Genomic DNA, 23,270 nt, shown 5'->3' on the forward strand with positions numbered 1-23,270 from the left:
CCAGAAGTGGAAGAATATGCTGGCAACCAGGGCAAGGCCACTCATGCCTAGGAACGAGGGTCCCACTCCCTGGCCTTCCCTGCACCTCTCTGAGGAGGGTCCTGCGGGGGGTCCCCTCACCCCCTGTTGGGTAACTTGGCTTTCTGGAATGCCCTCCCCGGTGTAGGCTGCTGCTCTGTTGGTGGCAGGAAGCGCCTTCCTGTACCCAGCAGCTGTTTGCTCCCCAGGGTCTGGTCTGATCTCCATCTGGGGGGATCCCAGAGCCTGGAGAGCTCTTTGCATTTCTTTCTCTGGGTCTGGGCCTCGGGCTCCCTGGAGTGCAGGAAACTACACAGACTTCAAAGTTGAACCGCTTTGGGCTCCAATCACCTCTGCCACTTGAAACCATAAGGTTGTAGGTAAATCACCTAAAGTCTGATCCAGCCTCACTCTGCCCATCTTTAAAATGGGAGGCTACCCACCAACATACCCAAAAGAACAGATGCAGAGTTACGGCTGCTAATGGTGTTGGTGTTGGAGCTAAGGATAGTGCTACTTGTAGGGTTAGGGTTAGAGGTTTGACTCAGGGATCTGGTGTAGGTCTGGAGTGAAATCAGAGTTCGGGGCCACCCCCGGGAGCCAGATGAACCCTAGGATGAGTCTGAATGGACCTTCTGGACCATGCATCTCACCCAGGATTGCTGCAGACTTAGCTTAGATGACGTGCTTGGCATTTTCTGTATTTTGCCAATTCTGAGATACACTTGTTAGCCACACTTTAACATGTCTGATGTTAGGGTTCGACTTACATCTGATGGCATCAGTGGGCAGAGCATTTATAAAATAATGATGCATCTGATTTTGGATGGTCCCTTCAGTCGGAAGCAATAGACTATGGTTGTTACCATAGAGCTGCTGTCCTGGGCTGACCCCACTCAGCTTGGAGGGGTAGCCGTGCCCCCATCCCCTGACCCCTTGGCTCCCATCGTGATGAAAGGTGTTGCATGGTATTTTCTGCTCACTAGATTGATATTCTTCTAGCCTGCTCCTAGGAGATCCTCTGGGGAGGAGCTGGTCTTCCTCATACCCCCATCGCTATGCGGCCCGGCTCCCCAGCTCCATGCCCAGTGTTCTGATATGGACCATGATGCCATTTCTTGAACACCTACAATGAGTGAGGCGTTGGCCAGTGGCTGTGCGTTTCTAGTCTCATTTATCCCCATAATAGCCCTCAGAGGTAGGCGGTAGTATTACCGCAATGTATAGGTAAAACTGAAGCACGAGAGTTTAAGGAGCTTATTCAAGGTCATTTTTTATAATGCTCTTGAGACATCTTTAAAGACAATTTTCTTTGAGGATTTATTTATTTATTTGAGAGAGAGAGGGCGTGCACACAGAGTGGGGGACAGCAGAGGGAGAGAGAGAGTCTCAAGGTGACTCTCCGCTGAGTGCAGAGCCTGACACGGGGCTCGATCTCACAACCCTGAGATCATGACCTGAGCTGAAATCAAAAGTTGGATGCTTAACTGGCTAAGTCCTAAGCTGACATGCCTCAGTAGTCTTTCAAGGCTGCCCCGCTTTCTTATATAACAGGATGTTCCAGAATTATCTAATTTGTTTCCTACCCGAGACCTGGAATCAAACATTCCTGGCTTCTTTAAGAGAGAAACGGTATTTAGAGACCATAGTCTGGATTATGGGGGTGCTCATTTACACTATAGAGATACTGCTTCTGGGTGTTTCCTGTGGTTCAATAGTTAACAGAGTTAAAAAATACAGATAATTTTTAAAAAGATTTTATTTATTTATTTGATAGAGGGAGAGACACCAAGAGAGGGAACAGAAGTGGGGAGAGGGGGGTGGGAGAAGGAGAAGCAGGCTTCCTGCCGAGCAGGGAGCCCAATGCAGAGCTTGATCCCAGGACCCCAGGAACATGACCTAAGCTGAAGGCAGACACTTAACAACTGAGCCACTCAGGCGCCCGTACTGATAATTTTTTAAAAGATAAAATATATCATGAGTTTGTACTGATTCTTCTAATCCTAACTCAGGCTCTATTTAACTTTTTTGAACTCAGATCTCCTCTGCCTTTCTCTCTTAACACCAAAATCCTGGCTCCTAATGACACGTACAAGAGAGAAAACACACTGACAAATGAAGTCCAGAAGGAAACTGCCCAAGGTCACACAGCTAGTTCAGGGCCAAGTCCGGATTCAGACTCAGGCACGGTGGCTCCTGGGCAAGACCCTCTGCACCTTTCTCCTTAACCCCATGCCCGTGCTTACAATGGTGGCCAGTGGAAGGCAACCATAGCCTGGGAGAGAAGCAACTACAGAACTAAGAAATTGAGTCATCACTTCCACAGCAGGCTGAGGAGACCAGGAAGGGTCCCGTGATGTCCTGGGTTCTGGGGACACTGTCTAGATCATGACAGGGACCCAGGTGAGGCCTGTCATGCCTGGTGCACCGTGGGTCACATTCAATCTCAGACTGATAAGCAAACTTCATCCTTCACTGAGGCAGTCCCAGGAAGTCTTGGGAAACTGGCTTGTGTTCTCTAGTTCTGCCCACTGTGATCTGGCCTTGAGTGTGAAAGGGAGTCAAAATGCAGCCATACACAAGGGGAGTGGAACTCAGGTGAGGGGATTCCCATGAAGGAGTCCCTCAGTCAGCAAGCCCGGGTAATATTGGCAGCCATGATGACCCTGGTGGAATGCAAGCCCCGCCCCCCCAACTGTTCCAAGTTGTCCCAGTGTCACTCCCGTCTATTGACAAATGAGGAAACAGACTGGGAAGAAACAGATAATCCTGAGCTTAAGCAGCTGTAAAGTGGTAAAACCAGGCCATGACCCCAAGGCTCTGCCTCCCAGCCTGGGCTCCTGCCTCTACATTTTGCAGCCCATGAACAGGGGTCATGACGCTGAAGGTGGGTGTATTAGCTTCCTAGCATTGCTGTAACAAAGTGCCACACCCTGGAAGACTTCACCAACAGAAACGTATTGTCCCAGAGTCTGGAGGCTGGAAATCCAAGTTCAAAGTGTTGGCAGGGTTGGTCCCTTCTGAGGGCCGAGAGGGAGACTCTGTTCCAGGCATCTCTCCAGGCTTCTGGAAGCCCCGGTGTTCCTTGGATTGTCGATGATGTTCTCCCTATGTCTTCACATCATCTTCCTTCTGTGTGTATGTCTGGGTCCAAATTTCTTCCTTTTATGAGGAAACGAGGTCATATTGGGTTAAGTCCTACCCTAATGACCTCATTTTGCTTTGATTTTTTTCTGTAAAGACTTTATCTCAAAATAGGTCATGTTCTGAGGTATTGACGGTTAGGATTTCAACAAATGAATTTGGGAGGGACCCATCAGCCCATGACACTGGGGATGGAGGTCCTGAGCCCTACATGGTGCCTGGGGGCTGGGCAAACCTCAGCCTCCAGCAGGCCCCTCCAGGCTGCTGAGCTCCCCTTGAAGCTCTCACTTGGCATTTTCCTGCCACTCCTTTCACAGGCACGTGCGTGTGTGCATGCGTGCTTGTGCATGTGTGTATGCATGCATGTGTGTCCTCTGTGCTCCATCTGTTTTGTCTCCCCCATCTGATCATGAGACCCTCTGGTGGCAGGGACCACATCTTGGTTAATCTGGTCCCTTCCTCCCAAACCAAGCCTTGCAGATTCAAAATTCTGCATACAATGGAGTAACGTCTTCCAGGCCTTTATCTTAAGCTAAGTCAACCCTTCACCTGTGTTCCCCCACTCCGTCTCTCTTTTCCATCTTTAAAGAGAATTTGCAGCTCTCCTAATAAAAATTGGTTCTGGGCAAAAATCGCCAATGGATGCTAAAACCTTTGGGTGAAGTTGTTAGGAAACATGATGCTTATACACACTCAAAGCCTCATGCTACGGATTACTTATCAATTACAAAAGGAAACCAGAGATTTCTTAATAATTAAAAAGGAGAAGATTAGGGCATCAGTCGGTTGAGCTGTGTGCCTTCGGCTCGGGTCGTGATCTCAGGGTCCTGGGATCCAGACCCGTGTCAGGCTCCCTACTCATCGGGGAGCCTGCTTCTCCCTAGCCCTCTGCCTGCCACTCCCCCTGCTTGTGCTCTCTCTTTCTCTCAAATAAATAAAATCTTTTAAAAAATAAAACATAAATAAAATAAAAGGGAGAAGATCTAAGACACACCACCTCAATCAGTGATTGCAGGATGGGACCTACCCATAGCAGGATGGGACCACCAGACACTACCAGCCGCCTGGGGCAGGATACAGCTTCATTTACGCTGCATATTCGTACAGTATTTTCAACTTGAATCTAATAATGAGGAATCAGTCAGACATATCCAGGTAGGGGAGGACTCTAGAAAACAGCTCTCCCACAATCTTCAAAAATGCCAATATCGTGAGAGCTGAAGGAAGGTTGAGGAATTAATTGTTCCAGACCAACGAGACCCCAGACACGGGACAAGTAAATACTGCATGAAATACCGCTTTGCATTCTGGGTCAGGGGAAAGTTACTCTGTAAAACGGTATTGCGGAAATCTGAATATGGAATGCCTATGAGAGATAAGTATTGTCAACACGTTAACTTTCCTGAATTTCATGATTTTAACTCTAAGAGAACAGACATGTTCTTAAGATATGTATACTGGATGCTCGCTTCAGCAGCACATACACTAACCTCAGAATGATACAGAGAAGATGAGCCTGGGCCCTGGGCCCAGATGATACGCAAATTCATGAAGCTTTCCGTATTTTTAGAATTTCTTTACAGCCATACTTTGGAGATATTGCAGGTCTGGTTCTAGACTACCACAGTAAAATGAATCGTGCAATAACATGAATCAATAAAAAAAAGAGAGAAATACATACTGAGGGGTGCCTGGGTGGCTCAGTCGGTTAGGTGTCTTAACTCTTGATTTCAGTTCAGGTCATGATCTCAGGGTCCTGGGATCGAGTCCGGTGTTGGGCTCAACCGCTGAGTGTGAAGCCTGCTCAAAATTCTCTCTCCTTCTTCCTTTGCCCCTCCCCCTGTCCTCTCTCTCTCCCCCCTCCTCTAAGTAAATAGATAAATAAATAAATAAAGGTACTAGGTCTTTAAAAAAAAAAAGAAAGAAATATATACTGAGACAGTCAAGAGTAAAAGGTCATAATATCTACAACTTATAAATGGTTCATGAAAATAATAACACTATGTGGGAAAATTATGTAAACTAAGGTTTTGCTGTGTACTGTTACCTACTGTGTATTACTGAGTCTGTGTGTCATATCCCCGTGGACTGGCTCAGGGACACGTACTGCATGCCCACTTTGAGGGCTTTTTATGGTTAATTTTGCCTAGAACAGTGTTTGCCTCACGTTCTGACTTTAGAACAACCCCCCCATGGAGGAGGCATCTACAGGGTAAATATTGTCCACAACATTCCACTAAAAAGCAAGGGAACGGCCCTGGGGTTGGGGGTATGTTGAGGCTGAACATCCCAGTGGGCAGAAGAGAGAAGAACCAGGGGGACAAAGAACCAAGCCTTAGGCCAATAGTCCCGGGTACATTATTGGCGATGTGAAAAAGGAAGGTATTTGCCTTTGAATCGCTAGAACGGAGCAGCTGAGCGCTTAGACCGATGCTGTCCAACAAAAACTGAACGTGAGCCACAGTGCAATTTCCATTTGTCTGGTAGCTGCATTCCAGGTGGGCACTTGGCAGGTAGTGAGCCCTCTGTGTAAGCTTTCTGTTCATCCTGAACAAACCACTGGGTGAGTATAGATTAGGACCAATGCCAGCAACGCCGTGCTCATGATAAATGCATGTAGAAGATGCTGGGAAGAAGAGATCACCTGTCAACTGAGATGACTCCTAGCTCAAAGGCAGAACATTCTGAGGGCCCTAATCAGCCCAAGGATTTTATTCAACAACTAACTGTTCACCCTACAAACATTTGCTGCACCAAAAGATCTAGAATTTAGGAGGAGGTAGCAGTTAGACAAGATGGCAGGACGTGGACAAAAGAACTTGAGGGTAAGCTAGGCAAGGACTTGCAGTTGTGAGGGGCGGGAAAAGGCCCATGGGAGACAGATGAGACTTGGGGAAGAAAGAGACAGGGAAATGGAACGAAGCCCACGGGAGGCAGATGGGAAATACACAGCCTCAGGGCCATCACGTGGACCAAGTGACCAGAAAGGGTGCTAAGAAGTAAAGGGGAGATGGTGTTTGTTCTAAGAGAGCAAACCACACGTGTGAAGGTCAAATCTCAGGGAAGGGCCTGGGAAGTTTGGGGACTGGGCTGAGAGGGCGGGGTTGGGAAGGTGGAGAGTGGTTGGAGCCTGAGGGAGGGTGTACTGTGAAGGGCTGCGCAAAGGTGGTAATGGAGTTGGGACTTTTATCAAATGGCATTAGAAAGCAACTAATGGTTCTGCTCTATAGGATCTGGAAGGAGGCCCTTTGGCGCAGGTGGGCCCCTCTTAGGGGAAGATAGCCACTGAAGATCAGAGAGGAGGGTCAAGACCAGGAACTTGCCCTGGGTCTCAGCTGGGGGTGGAAGAACCAGAACCACAGCTCGGTCTTTTCTCTGGAAACCAGCCCCGTGGGATGGACCCATGGAGAATGACCTTGGCCCACAGCCTCAGCAGATAACGTGGCCAAAGTGCCCGACAGTGGAGTCAGAGAGGAGGGCCTCATTGTGCGGGGACTCAGGAAGAGGATTAGCAGATTTCCCCCAACAAATCTAGATCATCCCATTCTTGTCTCTGGGCCTTTGCACTTGCTATTATCTGTCTGTTACCTAGAAACTAAGTTCACTCTACATGTTTGCACAGCTGCCCTTTCTCAGCAAGCAGGTCTTATTCAGACACCACCTGCAAAGGCCTTTCTAGCACTGTCGTCCCTGTACCTCCTCTTTCCACACAACCCAACTCGTTATCCTGGCTTTAGATAGCACCTCCCCTGCCTGAAATCAGATCATTTGCTCGTAATTGTCTGTTTCCTCACCTAGAAGGTAACATGCTCCTTAAGGGTGGGCCTTAGCCTTGTTCCCTGTTCTCGCTCCACCATTTGGCAGTACTTGACATCTGCGAAATGTCCAAAAGATCATTGTTGTCTGAATGAATGCATGGCTGGATAGATGGATGGATGGATAGATGATGGATGGATGGATGGACGGATAGATGGATGGATAGATAGATGGATGGGTGGACGGATGGATGGATGGATATACAAATCTGGTGACTCTTTCAATGTGATTGAAACTAGGGTGAATGGGGAGGAAGCCCATAATCTGAACTAAAGGAGGAAGTTATTTGGTATGGCTCTTTGGTACGGTATGTCAGAAATATTTCAAGGCTAGACTTGATCTTCGTGACTGTGGAGTTTGCGTGTGGGGGTGAAAGAGATAAGGAGCTCAGGTCCTCAAACAGGATAGAAAGGGGCCACCCAGGAGCCACATCTAATCTACAGAGATGGTTGATTTGAGCTGCACTATGTTTAAACATTTTTTTAAAAAATGACTTGCCAGCATTTAAAACTCTGTAAAGGTTTCAAATAACAGATTTAGATATCTAGATATCTATTTTCACTTAACCAAAAAATCTGGCCAACATCAGGCCTGCATTTTTCCAGGGCAGCAATGTGCTGGAGCTGACTAGCATTCATTCCCCTTGTATCTGGCCTTTGCTGTCCCGTTACTCGAAACCCTACCGGCCCACTTCCTCCTTCCCATCACGGGCCTGGCTCCATCCATCCACTTTCGAATCTACTTTTCTTGCTCTGATGCTCTCAATCACCATTCAAAGTAGTGGTTTCCAACTCTTTGAGGTATGAAAACCCCTTCCTAAAACAACCAGTTCCCTATAACCATGAAACAAATACAGGCCCACAGCAGAAGCTCAAGAAACAGAGAAAATCAGTAAGAGCCCATACGTATCAGCCCCACACTCAACACATAGAGATAAGCATATTTACATGCAATGGATGTGACCATCTCTAAAATCTTTATGGTTCTCAGGCCCTCATCATTTTATACATAGCGAATATTCATTGACCGAAGTAAGATGTGATTTTAAAAAACCAGTGATTTCAGGGGTGCCTGGGTGAATCAGTTGATTAAGCATCTGCCTTCAGCTCAGCTCACGATCCTGGGGTCCTAGGATTGAGCCCCCATGGGATCTCTGCTCAGCATGGAGTCTGCTTTTCCTCTCCCTTTGCCCCTCCCCCTTGCTCATGCACTCTCTCTCCCTCTTTCTCTCTGTCTCTCAAATAAATAAATCTTCAAAAAATTTTTTAAAAGGACTAAAAAAAAAACCCTATGATTTCAGAAACACAGATAAAGGAAGGAATGCACATACTTCCTTCAACACATAGCTCACCCAGTCCTTCGGGAAATATTCCCATGTGCACACGGAAAAATATGCTGGGCTCACCTGGTCCCTACTTCTTGGTACCCATGGTTTTTGACTTACCTTTTTGGGCCCATAACTTGTACTTTCAGAAAATATCGTGAGGACTGCAAAGTGGGCCAGTTTGGCATATGACCATCGGTCTGAAGGACTCCCTTCTCTCAATTAGAGTGGGGCAAAATGACAGCAAACGTATTTTAATATACTGATGAGCTCATTGGAAATAAGGGCACGCTTAAGGCCATGATAAGTAACGTAAGCAAGAAATTAAGTAAATACATAAATAAATACCAGGGAGCTGTAGCCAAAGCAAGGAATGGTAAATAGTAAGCCAGTAATAACTATAAGACAGGGTTGTCCTAAGGTAAAATATATCAGCACTACCAATGAGAAACTAAGTGATTTTTTAAAAATTTTATTTATTTATTTGACAGAGAGGGACACAGCGAGAGAGGGAACACAAGCAAGGGGAGTGGGAGAGGGAGAAGCATGCTTCCCGCTGAGCAGTGAGCCGGATATGGAGCTCCATTGCAGGACCCTGGGATCATGACCTGAGCCAAAAGCAGACACTTAAGGACTGAGCCACCCAGGTGCCCCTAAATGATTTTTTTTTAAAGATTTTTATTTATTTATTTTAGAGAAAGGGGAGAGAGAGTGTGTGCATGAGTGAGGGGTGGGGCAGAGGGAGAGAGAGAGAGAATCCCAAGCAGACTCTGCGCTGAGCATGGATCCTGAAATGAGGCTTCATCCCAGGACCCGGCAGTCATGACCTGAGCGGAAATCAAAAGTCGGATGCTTAAACGACGGAGCTACCCAAGTGCCCAGAAAGTAAGTTATTTTTAAGAAAAAATGCTATATATATATATATATATATATATATATATATGTAATATATATATTAATATATATAAATCAATATATAATGATAAAGAAGTTCAATTCCCCTGTAAGATGTGACATTGTAAACTTGTATCCATTGTATAAAGCTTCAAAAATATGAAACAAAATATTGAAAAGAAGTACAGGGAGAAATGGAAAAATCCACCATAACAGTTGAGTATTTCAGCACCTTTAGGAGGTACTGAAAACTCAAACAGACCAAAAAAAAATGAGGAAAGATAAAAGATTTGAATGATGATTGCCCAGCTGCGACTTAGTGGACACATAACTGATGATTAAATCATGGTTGTTCTTCTCAAGCATATGTAGAAACTTTCATCTGTGTTTTGCAATGCCCTAGCACTGGTTTTCATGAGTCCCTCGTCTGGCTCTGTGCTGGCTATGAAACCTTTTTAAGACTCTCTCTGTAGCCCCTTCACTCCTTCCCAGGCGCTGTCCCTCTCAATAAAATAAAATAAAAAAAAACAACAAACAAACAAACAAAAAAAAAAACCCTCATGAATAAAAGAATAATAGTGTGAATTTTGGGGGTGAATTTTAAAATAATGAGAACTGTAGGATACCAAAATGATTATTTGTCATTGTGCAGCAAAAGTGATACTTTCAGTGGAGATCTGTAACCTTAAATATTAGTACAAAGAGAAGTTGAAACTGTAGGCATTAAAGAGAAAAACAGAGGGACACCTGGGAGGCTCAGTCCATTAAGCCGCTGCCTTTGGCTTGGGTCATGATCCCAGAGTCCTGGGATGGAGTCCCGCATTGGGCTCCTTGCTCAGCGGGGAGCTTGCTTCTCTCTCTGCCTCTGCGTGCCGCTCTGCCTGCTTGTGCGCTCTCTCTCTCTCTGACAAATAAATAAAATCTTTTAAAAAAGAGAGAGAGAAAAATAGAAAAAATAGAATACCCTCAAAGAAAGCAGAGACAATATAGACAAGAACAGAAATTAATGAAATGGGAATAAAAAAGATTCAACAGAGCAGATCAACAAGGCTAAATGTTGGTTCTTTGAAGAGCTTAATAAAGATTAATAAAATAGACTCCTTCTGGTAGACTGCTTAAAAAAAAATGAAAGCATACACATATAACAATGCCAGGAATGTAAACAGATCAAAATTATAGTCACAACCAAGGTTTAGTAGAATACTATAAAAATCTTTATGCCAAAATCTGAATTCTTAGAAAAATACAACTCCAAAATTTATTCAAGGAAAATTTAAAAAGCCCCAAATTTCTTAAAACCATTTATAAAATGAATTAGAGGTTAATTATCTTCCTACGGGAAAAAATAACGACAGGTACCAGGTTTTTTTTTTTTTTTTAAACGGGGGAGTTCAACTAAACTTCCAAGCTCATTCCAATTGTACAGAAAATCTTCCAAAGACTAATAAAAAGTGCCTAGTTCGTTCCATGATTGTAATATAACGTTGATATCAAAACCTACTGTCAGGGACAACGTGAGAAAGAACTAGTACAGATCAATCTCACTTAGCAACATGAATGTAAAAGTCTCATCTTCAATATTACCAAACAGAATCTGGCGTTGCATAAAAACCTACCAAAATCATCAGTCTTAATGGTGGTAAATTAGAATCTTTTCCTTAGAAATTAGAAAGAAGATAAGAATGCATTCTATCACCACTATTGCATCCAAGTCCCTAGCCAGTGCACAGGAAAGAAAAAGATGTAAAAGATGTTGTGACTGGAAAAACAAAACAAAAAACCCTGTCATTATTCACAGATGATAGCTCCATTTACGTAGGAAATACAAAAGAATCTACAAATTAAGCCTAATGAGAGTTCAGCTAAGTACCTAGATAAAAAATCAATAATGGAAAAAAATTAATGGCATTTCTATATACCAACGACAAGCAACAACAACAAAAAAGAAAATGTGATTTAAAAAATGATTCCATTTATAATAGCAATGACAAGAAGGTACAAATTGTCTGAGGATCATAATTTTTAAATGTGGAAAACCTTTATAGAGAAAAGTATACCATGTTAGAGAAAATCATTTAAAAGGTCATAAATAAATGGAGAAATATTTTTCAATTCATGGCTAGGAAGACAGTATGTTGGCGGTCTCAAGTATCCCCACGTTGAGTCATGGGCTTTACACGCTGCCAATCAAAATCCCAAATGGATGTTTCAAGGAACCGAACAAGCCGATTCTAAAACTTATATCGAAGAATAAAGACCCAAGAATAGCCAAGACGTTCCTGGAGAGGCATGAAGGGGGCGAGTTGCCTAGAAGATGTTGAGATTTAGTGTAAAGCTACGTGGATTACGGCAGTGTTACTGGCACAAAGAAACTGACCAGTGAAGCAGAAGGAAAAGCTCACAAAGCAACCCCAGCACGTTTGGGAACCTGATCTAGGGCTGTAGCAGCATCTGGCCACCAGAGAGATGAACACTGGGTCTAATCGAGGATACTAGGACCACTTGTATCCAGGAGGGAAAAAAAAAAACCAAAAATGGGTCTTCTTCTGAGCCTTCACTAATAAAAACTAGATCCAGATAAATTAAATATGTAAATAGAGAAAGCACAGTTTTAAAACATTTAGAAAAGAGCACTGGAGGATAGTCTTACGGCCTCCAAGAAAGGAAGAATTTTCTACTTAAGACTCAAAAAGGAAAAAAAAAAAAAAAGACTCAAAAAGGACAGTCATAGAAAAAGATTGGTAAATAGGACTTGGGTGAATGGGGAACTCTGGTTCAAACTCCCCTGCAGCAAACAAACTACAAAAGGGAAAAAGACAATATAACACTTTAACAGAAAAAGGATTAGTATCCACCATACATAAACAATTCCTATAATCCAATGAGAAAAAAACAACCTTCTATAAACAATCGTGATATTAATGAAGGATCCTCCCATGCCAACCGAGGTATAAACAGGGCTGTTTCTTTTGATTTTTGGTGGTCTCAGAGTTCTGTGCCGGAGAAAGCTAAAAATATGTGTTTTACCCAAGAGTGCTCTTACTCGGGAAAATGTGTCACTGCGGCTTGGAGGAATGCTTTGGGAGGGGTGGGGGTAGACAGGGAGCTCAAATTTCCAGGAGGCCACAGGTAACAGGACTGAGGAAGAGAATCAGGTGAGGACAGGGTTGCTGAGTGGATTACATGAGATAAGCAAACTATTTGATAAATAAAATAAAAATTCTCCTTTTATGGTTGTCTTCTTGAATAATTAAATTAATGGGATTAACCCAAAGGCAAAGGACTTTGAAAACAAAGGGCAATTTTATCAATGGTGGGTGCGGTCCCTTCTGGGTGACGTGGGGACATGGCTCGGTCCTACTGCGAGCTCCAAGTCCTCAAGGACACAGGATGAGAAGCTGTAGATGAGCTCCTTGCTGGAAGCTTTTGCACACAGCCAGCAGTCCCAGCCTGCAAGATGGCCGGACACCGTGCTAACGCCCTGGGTGAGGTGGGAACACTAAGCTTCAGCTCTGCTCCTGTAATAGTTGTGAAACACACACACACACACACACACACACACACATACACACACACACGCCCTGCCCCAGAATTTTGAAGACTCGGCGCATGGTGCAAATTCTGCCATGTTCAATGGATTTCTGCCTTGGGAGACCCAACAACCATCTGCTGGGATTTCCCCCTTCCTCTCGCTTTGCTTCTCCCTTTCTCCCCAATTTTTCCCTTTCCTCTTTCCATCAATATTTAACCACCAGTCTCCCTGCATGTTTTGATTTCCAAACCCCAGAGGGGGATGCAAATGAATGCACCGCAGTCATTCTAGAGGCTTTAAACAGAAGGGAGCCTTTTGGAATCAGGCTATGGTCATGACACAATGAACATCAATAAAGTCAATAATCATAATCATGAAACTTGCTGCAATTGGCCAAGACTGGGGCTAAATACCCTGTCTACTTTCTCTGGTTAAATTCTCATTCATTCCATGCCAAGGACCCAGGCACTGTCCTTAAGCCCATTTTACAGATGTGAAAACTGAAGCCAGAGAGAAGCTGTGTATCTTGCCCAAGGTCACAGACTTGTTGGAATAAGAATCATGCATTTTCTGTAGATCTGCCTGTCAGCTTGGCCCGGTGCTCAACAGTCACTCAGTGCAGTGGGTGGGGAACGTGATCCTGGGCTGACATTCCCAGCTCCTGCCTTACTGCCTACCAGCTTTGGAACTTTAGTCAATGCTCCCAGACTCAGCTGTTCTCGTGTAAAATGGGGCCAGCCTCCGCCTGCCCACCCCCTGCCTGCTTCAGAGCTTAGTAAAGCGCTTGGAGCTGTGCCCGGCACAGAGTCCCTGCTCTATCAGGATCGTCCAGATCACAGATGAGCCCCCTTTAATGGAGGACCCCACAGGTGCTTGGAGATCATGTGACTCGATCAACCACGGGCTGGGTCAGAGCTTCAGCAACACATGGACCCCTTCTAGCCCCTGGATGTCAGGGGTGAAGGGGAGTGTATTGGTCTCCCAGGGCTGCCCTAACGAAGGATCACAAACTGGGGGGCTTCCAACGACACAGAATCAGTTCTGGAGGCTGGAGGTCTGAACCCCAGGCATCAGCAGGGCCCTCTCCCGGAGGTTCTAGGGAAAGATCTTCTCTCCCTCTTCTCAGCTTCTGGCAGTGGCTGGATCCTTGGCATTCCCTGGCTTGTTGCTCCGTCACTCCCATTTCCACGTCCGTGGTCACATGACCTCCTTCCTTGTGTGTCTTTCTGTCCTCTCCCTTTTTCTTTCTTGCTTGCTTTTTTTTTTTAAGATTTTATTTATTTATTTGACAGAGAGAGATCACAAGTAGGCAGAGAGGCAGCCAGAGAGAGAGTCCCTGCCAAGAAAAGAGCCCGATGTGGGACTTGATCCCAGGACCCCGAGATCATGACCTGAGCTGAAGGCAGAGGCTTAACTCACTGAGCCACCCAGGTGCCCTGTCCTCTCCCTTTTTCATAAGGACACCAGGTGATGGATTTCGGGCCCACTTTAATATGAACTTAACCTAACTAATCACATCTGCCAAGACACTCTTTCTAACAAAGGTCATATTCTGAGGTTCCGGGTGGACATGAATTCTGGGGGTCCTGCTAAACCCACTCTGGTTGGTGTGGCTGGAGCCCGGGGGGTGACAGGGGGTACGTAGGAGTTTCTGGAAAGCAGATGAAGAGTTGTGACCCTTGGCTCACGATCGGGACTTTATTTCCCTCTTGCGGAGGATTTTCAGAGAGATAATGATTCTATGCCATCTGACACTCTAGAATCTCCATATTTTCTGCCTGCCATGAACATCCCATCCTTCCAGGCTTTCACCAGCCCTATGGCAGAGCCATTCTGGCCAGCTCTGAGCTCATGGCCAGGCCTCCACTCAGCCCCCAGGCCGAGCTTCCCTGTGTTCACCTAGCTCGTGGCTTGTCGCAACCTGCAGATGAGTCCATCTCTCTTCTACTTGAACAGAAACTCTTGGGGGATAGAGGCCACTTTCATTCCTTTCTGACTCTTCTGCTGGCCAGGAGGGCACAGAACAGATGGGGACAAAGGGAGGGGGGCCCGAGAAGATCAGTCTCAGAGCCAACGCACAGGTTTGTCGGGATTGTTTCCCAAAGAGGTGTTTTCTTTCGGGCCTTCTTCTGAGTGCGGTTTTTCCCAGATCAGAGATTCCCTCTCTGAAGTTCAGCTCCCTTCTAAACAGGCTTCGGTCCGTCAGCTGCCGAAAGAAGGGCCCGTGTGGCTCCGTGGATCAGGTGCCCAAGCCCCTCAACCTGCCTCAGCTCCCTGCCGGCAGCCCCCCGGCCCGGCTGTCTGCAGCTGGACCCCTCCGCTCAGCTCACCTCTGATGACAGGCCCCGCGTTTCCAAGACAAGGCGCGGTCATAAAATCAACTGTCCACAGCCATTTAGGTCCAGGCATGGTTTATGCCAAAACTGGCCTCCAAATTGACAGTTAATGAGGGAAAATGCAAAGGGCGTGTTAACAGACACAGGCTCGAGGTAATAAACAGGCCATTAAAGCCGGGTAGTAAACAGCTTGCCAAAGGCCATTTATGAATTTATTTTTTTGAAAGGGGGAAAAATTAACCAACAGGGCCTGTCTCCTTTGGTGACTAGGTCTGACTGGCAGTAGGAAGAAGGAAGAGATTCCTTGAGGGGCAGAGCCGGAGGGGACGTGGAGAGGCGATCCCAGGAGGCCCCCTCAGGTCTGGAGGTGCAGGTGTGTGGCTGGGACCCTGGGACCTGGGCAGTGAGCTCGCGGCAGACTCTCACGGACAGGACTTTGGCCCCCGCTGTGCCACATCCCCTTGGACGCCGTGTGTGGTGCAGGAATCCTGGCACAGCTCCTCGTTCCACCCTCTGTCTGACACTCTAAGCCAATTTCTCTGGCCTCAGTATCCCCTTCTGCGAAGACGAGGATGGACTCCACTGTCTCTTGGAGGCCTCAGAGAGCGTTAAAGAGCGTCCCCACTGCCCCCAATTCACGTCCTTCCCGGGCCCTCGGGATGTGGCTCTCTTTGGAAATGGGGCTGCTGCAGATGTCCTTCGTTAAGAGGAGTAGGGGGGACGCCTGCACCGGCAGGACTGGAGTCCTTGCCGGTAGAGAAGAGACTCAGAGAAACACGCAGGGGAGAAGGCCACATGGGGACAGAGGCAGAGATTGGAGGAGATGTGTCTATAAGCCAAAGCGTGCCGGGAGGGGCCAGGAAGGAGCCCCTGCCAGAGCCCCGGAGGAAGCAGGGCTCTGCAGACTTCCGGTTTCTACGGCTGGGAGACGGTCCGTTTCTCTCCCAGTGTTTGTGGACCTTTCTCAAGGCAGTATCTTCCATGTGGGCGGCACGTACCCCAAATCCTCCCCAGATGAAAGGGAGTTTCTGGAGGGCAGGTGCAGACCATTTGCACGTACCTGGGGAGATTCTACACTCAGGAGACATTTGCAACATCTCAGGACACTTTTGGTTGTCACAACTGGGGGTGGGGTGGGGCAGGGGGTGCGGTATGCTCCCGGCGGGTAGGGGCACCCACCATGCACTGGACAGCTCCCACCACAGAGAATTACCCCAGCCAAAATGACCATAGTGTCCGGGCCGAGGGCTGCTGGCGTATGTGAATATCGATTCTGGGCGCTGTTAAATGTAAACTGAGGCACGTTAGAGTTTTCAAGAGTTTATCTGAGCGTAGGTCGGTGTGAACGGAGCAGTACCCCCAGAGGATGATTAGAACTCTCTACGTCTATGATTAGACGCTGAAGCAAAGCAAGACAATTATTTGATGGATTAGAGAGTAAGCAGTTGCGGTCCTGGGGGAAGCCCCATTGACTGTGGCTGGTCGTTCCTGAGTTTCCTCTTCTTGGCTTCGAGTGCCCTGACTGTGGCTTAGTGTTGGTTTGCTCATGCAGCGACCCAGGCGTTTGAGCGACCGCGGGGGTACTGAGCTCATGGGGCAGGGCTGCCTGCGGGACGAGCCCCGGAGAGCTGCCTGTGCCCGATGCCCAGCGCAGGTGACCCAGGTACCAGAGAACCAGGTGCAGAGCCATTCAGTACAGGATCAGAGGATTGAACCCGGCTTCACCGAGCCTGCCAGTTGATACAGCCCCTCCCCTGCCCCCACGCGCACACACACATCCTATGAGGATCGACAGTGGGATTTGCCGCATTTGCAAATATGTCAACCCCCAGGTGGACAGTAGAGTTAGTGTGGGCACCGGTCAGATTGTATTTATTTGTCAGAGAGAGCACAAGCAGGGGAGAGGCAGGCAGAGGGAGAAGCAGGCTCCCCACCGAGCGAGGAGCCCAATGTGGTACTTGATTCCAGGATCCCGGGATCATGACCTAAGCCGAAGGCAGACGCCCCATCGAATGAGCCACCCAGGTGTCCCAAAGACCCTGAGTTTTAATAGCTTGAAGACACTTCCAGGGGTGGGTGACACCCCTTTGTTCTCCTGACTCTGGGAGGGGAGTCTCTGGCCAGAGGCTCTGAGGCCCTCAGTCGGTGCTCATGCCCAGTGATGAGCGCATTGCCACAAGCCTACCAATGGACCATTTCGGAGACCAACCTTTTGGGAAGGTACCCCAGAGAACATGCCGGGTGGGAGATGGTGTGCCTTAACTGAAGGGCTAGTTTAGATGGAGTAGATAAGTTTATGACGCAGAGTCGAGTGGTTCTGTCATGCATATAACTAGACTCAGACGTTCCCCGCTGGGCAGTTTCCATGGTGTTGCGTCAAAGCGCACGGTGCTTTTCACTCTACTCTGACTTTGCGGGCCAGGATGGCGTGTCACCCCTGGTGTGTCCCTGACCCGCACCGGCCTGGCGCTGGAGTCTGCTTTTCTTCATTTTTTCCTTGGAGAGAGCGCATGTGCCCGAGCAAGGTGGGGAGGGGCAGAGGGAGAGAATCTTAAGCAGGTTCCACACTCAGTGCGGAGCCGATGCGGGGCTCTATCTCACGGCCCTGAGATCATAACCTAAGCTGAAATCAAGAGTCAGACGCTGAACCCACTATGCCACCCAGGTGCCCTTGGCATCTCTTTAATGAGCACCCACCTGCCCCCTGGTGCTTCCCCTCAGATGTACCTTCCTGTCCCTGCCATTCCTCTTTCCTCCCGGCTCGTGCCCCCATATTTCAGGAGCGGCAAGGAGCTCTGGCTTCGGGGCACCTCTTGGCACAGCAGCTGCCTGGGGGCTCCCGCATGTCCCCAAAGCTCCAGGCTGCCATCCCTTGTTGGGACAATGTGGGCCAATAGAACATACAAACTTCTCAGGGTTTCGTGAGGTTCAATGAGGTGATCCAGCAAAAGAAAACACAAGCACAGGGCGTCGGACGCCCCCAGATGCCTGCTTTACACCAGCATCCTTGTGGCAGGGGCCAGACTTTTCTGCTCTCGCAGCACAGGCCTTGAGAGGCAGATGGACACTAGCCCGCTGGGCGGCTTCTGGTGAGTGACTGATCCCTCTGGGCCTCGGTTTGTACAGCCATGAACTGGGAATAACGCGCAGGGAACGTTAAATTGGGTAAATGTTCAGCAAGTTTCCCGGGGCTTTACATGCACTTTTCTCTCTCTCCTCATTCTGGTCGGTGGCCGTCTTTCCTGCCACCGAGGAAATCTGGGGCCTGGACACCGGCACCCGGAGGCCACCAGGTCTATCTCTAGAGGCACATCCGGGCCTAGATTTCAGGATGTTACCCAGAGGCAATCAGCACCCAATGTTCCAATTTTACAAAGGGTAGCCTGAGTCCCGGACAGGACAGTGACCCACTCCCTAAGGTCACCCAGCAGGTCAGAGCAAGGCCTCAGCCAGCCCCTTTCTCCTTACACAGTGTTGCCAAGTTCACCCCATAAGTACTTGTGATCCCTAAAGGTCACCAGGTGCTATGTGAGGCCTGTGGACAGGTGATTCCATACCTGCCCTCCCAGGCTGAGTAGGGCGAGTGAGGGACCCCCAAAAGATACACCCACGGCCTTTGGACACATCTCTGGAAAAAGGCTCTTGGCAGATATAATTGTATTAAGAATCTCGAGCTGAGATTATCCTGGATTATCCAGGCGGGGCCCGAGTCCAGTGCACGGGTCCTTCTAAGAGCCAGAAGAGGAGAAAGGAAAGGGAAGGCCCTGTGAGGAGGGAGACAGAGACTAGACACAGGGATCCTTGTTGTCCCATTTCACAGGTAAGAAAACTGAGACTCAGAGGCCAGGAGGAGGTGGAATTGGGAAGGAAACTAAGCTGCCCCTGGTTTGTGCTCTTGGCCTCAAGTGTGGGTTCCAAAACACAGGGACTTCTCTTCGGCCCTCTCCTGAAGCCCGCCTTTATAGAGACCTTGCCCAGCGGGGCAGGTAGATTTGGGGAAAGAATAACAACAGGGCTGAGCAAGGAACATTCCCTGAGCGGCTCCTGTGTGCCAAGCACGGTCCAAGGCACAGACATGAATTACCTATTTCTCCTTCATCACAGCTCTGTTAAGCGTTGACTATTATCATGATCCCATTTTCAAGATGGGAAAATCGAGGTTTCCAGTTGAGGCCTGTTTGGGGGCAGAGTCGTAACCTCAAGCTCCCCGGCGGGAGTGGGGTCGCCCATCTCCGTGGCTCTCCTCACACCGTCCTCCGGTGTTCCCGGTCGCGTTTGGCTGGTTGGCTTCGACACGCTCAGGCGGAAGCTCCCTGAGCTTGGGAACCTGCGTGGCGAGCGTGGCGTCGCCGTCACTGACACGGAGGGGCAGCCACGGATCTCCGTCTCCCCAGCGAGAGGCTGACTCTCTTGGGTCGGGACGTGTCTGTGGATCCCAGTGTCCGGCGCAGACTGTTGGAACCCCGATGGGAAGGAGGAGCCGCCCGACGGGATGGCCTCCGGAACCAATAGCCCCATTTCTGGGACTGATACACGCGCGTGAAAATGGTATTTAATTGGCTAAAACCAGAGTTGTCATCATGTAATCAGAGAGGCTGAAAATAGATTTTCAGCACCTCCCGCTTCTGCTCCGGAACACCGGTGCAGCCGCCTGGGGACCGCGGGGCTGCCGGAGACATCAGCAGGCGTCCGTCTGTCTGGGGAGCAGCTGGAGCAGTGGTTATTGGATCAGGGGCGTCCGCGGCCCGGAGGAAGCTCGGGGTGCTGAGGGGGCCTTCATTTCCGGGAGGGCCGACAAACCCATTTGCTTCTTTGGCTTAAATAATGGTCATCATTGTTCCCTCGGGCCCGGCCCTTCATAGTTTGCAGAGCGCTTTCCCATTCCCAGTGCGTCCAGGAGGCGGTCCGGTGGGACTGTCACCCAGTGTCACGGCCAAGGGGACCCATGCTCGGGCAAGACCACCCGGCTGTGAACCACCATGCCTCCTCCGCTTCCTCAAAAGGCCTTCATCAGCATCCTTGTCCACTTATAGGCATGCCCTCCCTCCCAGTGGGGCTGCCAAAACTTGCCCCAATCCGCTTTGGGAATACAGTCATCCCGGGGACCCCTTCTCACGCCCCCACCCCCTTCTTGGTCGCTGCTGGGTCTTTCTCCGCATGCTTGGCTCTCTCAGACTCCAGGAGTCCGCCTCACACACCTCAGGCCCTCTGCCCGGTGTAACACCAGCCCTCGGCCTGGTCTTCAGCCTGGCCTTCGTCCCTGGGAGGCTCGGCTCAGCAGTCACCCTGTCCAAAAACTCCCTGGGACCCTCCTGGCCCTGGTGGGGTGACCTTCCTCTGCCCTTCTTTGGCCACCAGATTCTAGAACCTTCTCCTGAGGCTGGGGGTGGAGACAGACGGCACTTCGACAGAGATTGGGGGCTGCATGGAACTGGGCGGCACTTGCAGTGGGTGCCACTGAAGACGACGGGATGAGGGGGAGGAGGGCAGAGGAGTGGTCAGGGCGAGCGAGGGAGGCAAGCTGTGACTACTGTCAGCTCTGAGGGGACAGGGCAGGGAGCAGCTCAAGAGTGGCCTGCCGGTGACTTTGATCAGAGGCCACCGGGCAGGGAGTGAGCATGTGCAGCAAACAGTACCCCCGACTTTCTGCCTCTGGTCTCCTACCCTCTTCTCCCACTGGCCAGACCCAGCACAAAGCAAGAGGACGAGGAGCCTGGGGGAGGCGCTCCGCACGGCTCAGCCTCGTGGGCTCCGAGCAGGGTGGGAAACATCCAGCCCGCGGGCTTCAAATAGAGCAGCAAGACTCACGGGGGGCCCCACCCCACCCCATCCTGCGAAACGCCCCCAGGGGTGGTTTGGGGTTTCAAAATTCAGATTCCCGGACCCCGTCCCTTACCTCAGATACTCTGACCGAGTAGGGCTGTGGTGTGTCTCCAGCATCGTCTTTTTTAAGCAGCAGTGACTTTTCAGAGGCAGGGTCAGCTCAGCACGAACATTCTCTCCCGCAGCCTTTTGCTCGGGTCCCTGGGAGGGCTGAGTTCTGCTCGCATCCCAGTGTCATCGTGTGGCGCCCAGCCAGTCACTTTCACCATCTGGGCCAGGGTGCATGGGACGGTGCTAAGTTGCCACCCATGCAACCAGCCCGTGAGCTCAGCCCTAAGTCCCGGGGCCGGCTGAGGGCAGACCAGGGTGGCCCAGAGGTGATGGTCCATGTGCCCCAGCTCCCGGCATTCCCCAGCCCTCTGGAGCTGACGAGTGTTGACAGAGACGATGTGACAAGCATGCATGGCCGCCCTCTCTGGTTTGTTGGTCTATGAAGTGTATGTGCTCCTGACCAAACGGAGGCCACTGACGCTGGGAACCCAAGACAGAGGTGGGGAGGGTGGAGGGAGGGACAGGTTTATATGGATTCAGGAGGCCTCCACCCCGCACCAGTCGGGCCTCCATGGCAAGGTGGCCACAGTCCATAAGCCTTGCCCCTTCCCTGGCTCCTCTGGACCCCTTACTTTGGTTGGGGGCACCAGGTATGACCTCCAGGAGGAAAGATGGAGTCTGTCCCCTAAGGGGACTGCGTTCTCAAGAGCCCTCCATGCCCCACTTCTTATGCAAGCCCTGTGAGGACAGTTGGAGAGGAAGCCCTGTTGCTGCCATTGTAAGCCATGGGCTCTTGTATGTGAGCACAGGACTGGCCTGCTGTTCCTTCCTTCCTTCCTTCACTCCTCTCCCTCCCTTCCTTCTTCCCTCCTTTCAAGATTTTATTTATTTTACAGAGACAGAGAGAGAATGTGAGCAGGGGGAGAGACAGAGGGGGAGGAAGAATGGGGAGGGGCAGAGGGGAAAGACTCTCCAGCAGACTCCTCCCTAAGCGCAGAGCCCGACAGAGGGCTCCATCTCGCAACTCTGAGATCATGACCGGAGCTGAAACCAAGAGTTGGACACTCAACTGACGGACTCACCCAAGCACCCCTGGCTCGCTCATTCTGCCCAGCGCTGTTACTGGGGGGGTCATTCATCTTTTATCCTGAATGCCAGGTACGAGCCTGGGCCCTAGTAGGGAAGCGGGCAATGTTTAGCAAATAGACAAACACAAGATCTACTTGGACTTCCCTTGTGTCTTGCCAGCCAGCTCTGAAGACACAGCTGCCTGTTACCTCCGCGACCTTGAATCCAGCTTGCAACAAAGTCCAGCCACCTGCCCCAATGCCAGATGGAAACCCAGCCGCCATTTTGTAGCCAATTCTCAGACATTCTCTGGCGGTTGAGAAGGGCAGGGGCTGGGTGGGGAGGTGGTTCCGGCTCTCCTAAGTCAGAGCTGGAACCACCTCCCCACCCAGGTCCAGGGAAAGGTATTTGCTCTCCTCAGGGTTTATTATTCTTCTGGCTCTTACTGTTACTGCTGATAATAGCTGTCACTTACAAAGGCCCGGAGAAGTTAGGGGACTGCCCACGCTCCCTCGGGTAATGAGCTGCCTCATCCTTCCTGGCGTCTGCAGCGTGAACACGGTTGAGCACGGCCACCCCTGCTCCCCCACCCCATGAGCCCTTGTCCCTGGGTTCCTCTGTCGTCTTCAGAGAAGACACACCTCTCTCTGTCTTCAACTTCTTGTCTTATTTCTTCTCAGTCGTCTTTTCTGGCACTGGGTTATCTTCTCCCTCCATCCCTGGGCACTCTGAGCAGTGCAGGCTTGCTTTCCTGCACACTTTGCCGTCCTGATGACCTGAGCTGCCATTGCCCGCAGCCTGGCTGGTCCCTGATGGTCCCGGCCTTGATCTCACAGTTGCCTCCTGGGCACCGTCCTTAGGGAGAGCCACCGACTTTGCGGTCTCGGTATCTGGAAGCTCCCTTGTCATCTTCCCACCCAGATCTGTCCCCTCCCTCACCTCCCAGACAGTGCTGCTAGCTAAAGGCTTTCCTCCCTTTACTCAGACCAGTGGGGACACAGGCGGACAGAGCCAGGTCTTGAACCCAGCCAAGTTCATCTGAGTCCAGAGTTCAAGGTCTTGAAATCCCTCCACACAAGGGGCAAATGCATTATTATGAGAGTATTAGTTGTTTTTGTTTTTGTTTTTAAACAACAGATCTCTCTATATATACTTTTGGAAGACTTTCCATCACTTGGCCACTTTCCGCCACTTGGCTTCCCCTACAGTTACGCTGCGGTGCCCCCACAGATGCTCTCTGAGGCCGCTACAAAGAGAAGCCTCG

At 49.6% G+C, this 23,270-nt stretch overlaps 1 non-coding gene across 1 annotated transcript; it reads left to right on the plus strand.

The window, feature by feature from the left end:
* Positions 1 to 4,623: 4,623 nt before the first annotated feature.
* On the plus strand, positions 4,624 to 4,730 carry LOC123945361. Its single transcript, XR_006819198.1, has one exon. It is a non-coding gene; the product is annotated as a U6 spliceosomal RNA (small nuclear RNA).
* Positions 4,731 to 23,270: the final 18,540 nt, after the last annotated feature.

The sequence above is a fragment of the Meles meles genome, chromosome 6 (assembly GCF_922984935.1).
Source record: "Meles meles chromosome 6, mMelMel3.1 paternal haplotype, whole genome shotgun sequence".
In the NCBI taxonomy this organism is placed as follows: domain Eukaryota; kingdom Metazoa; phylum Chordata; class Mammalia; order Carnivora; family Mustelidae; genus Meles; species Meles meles.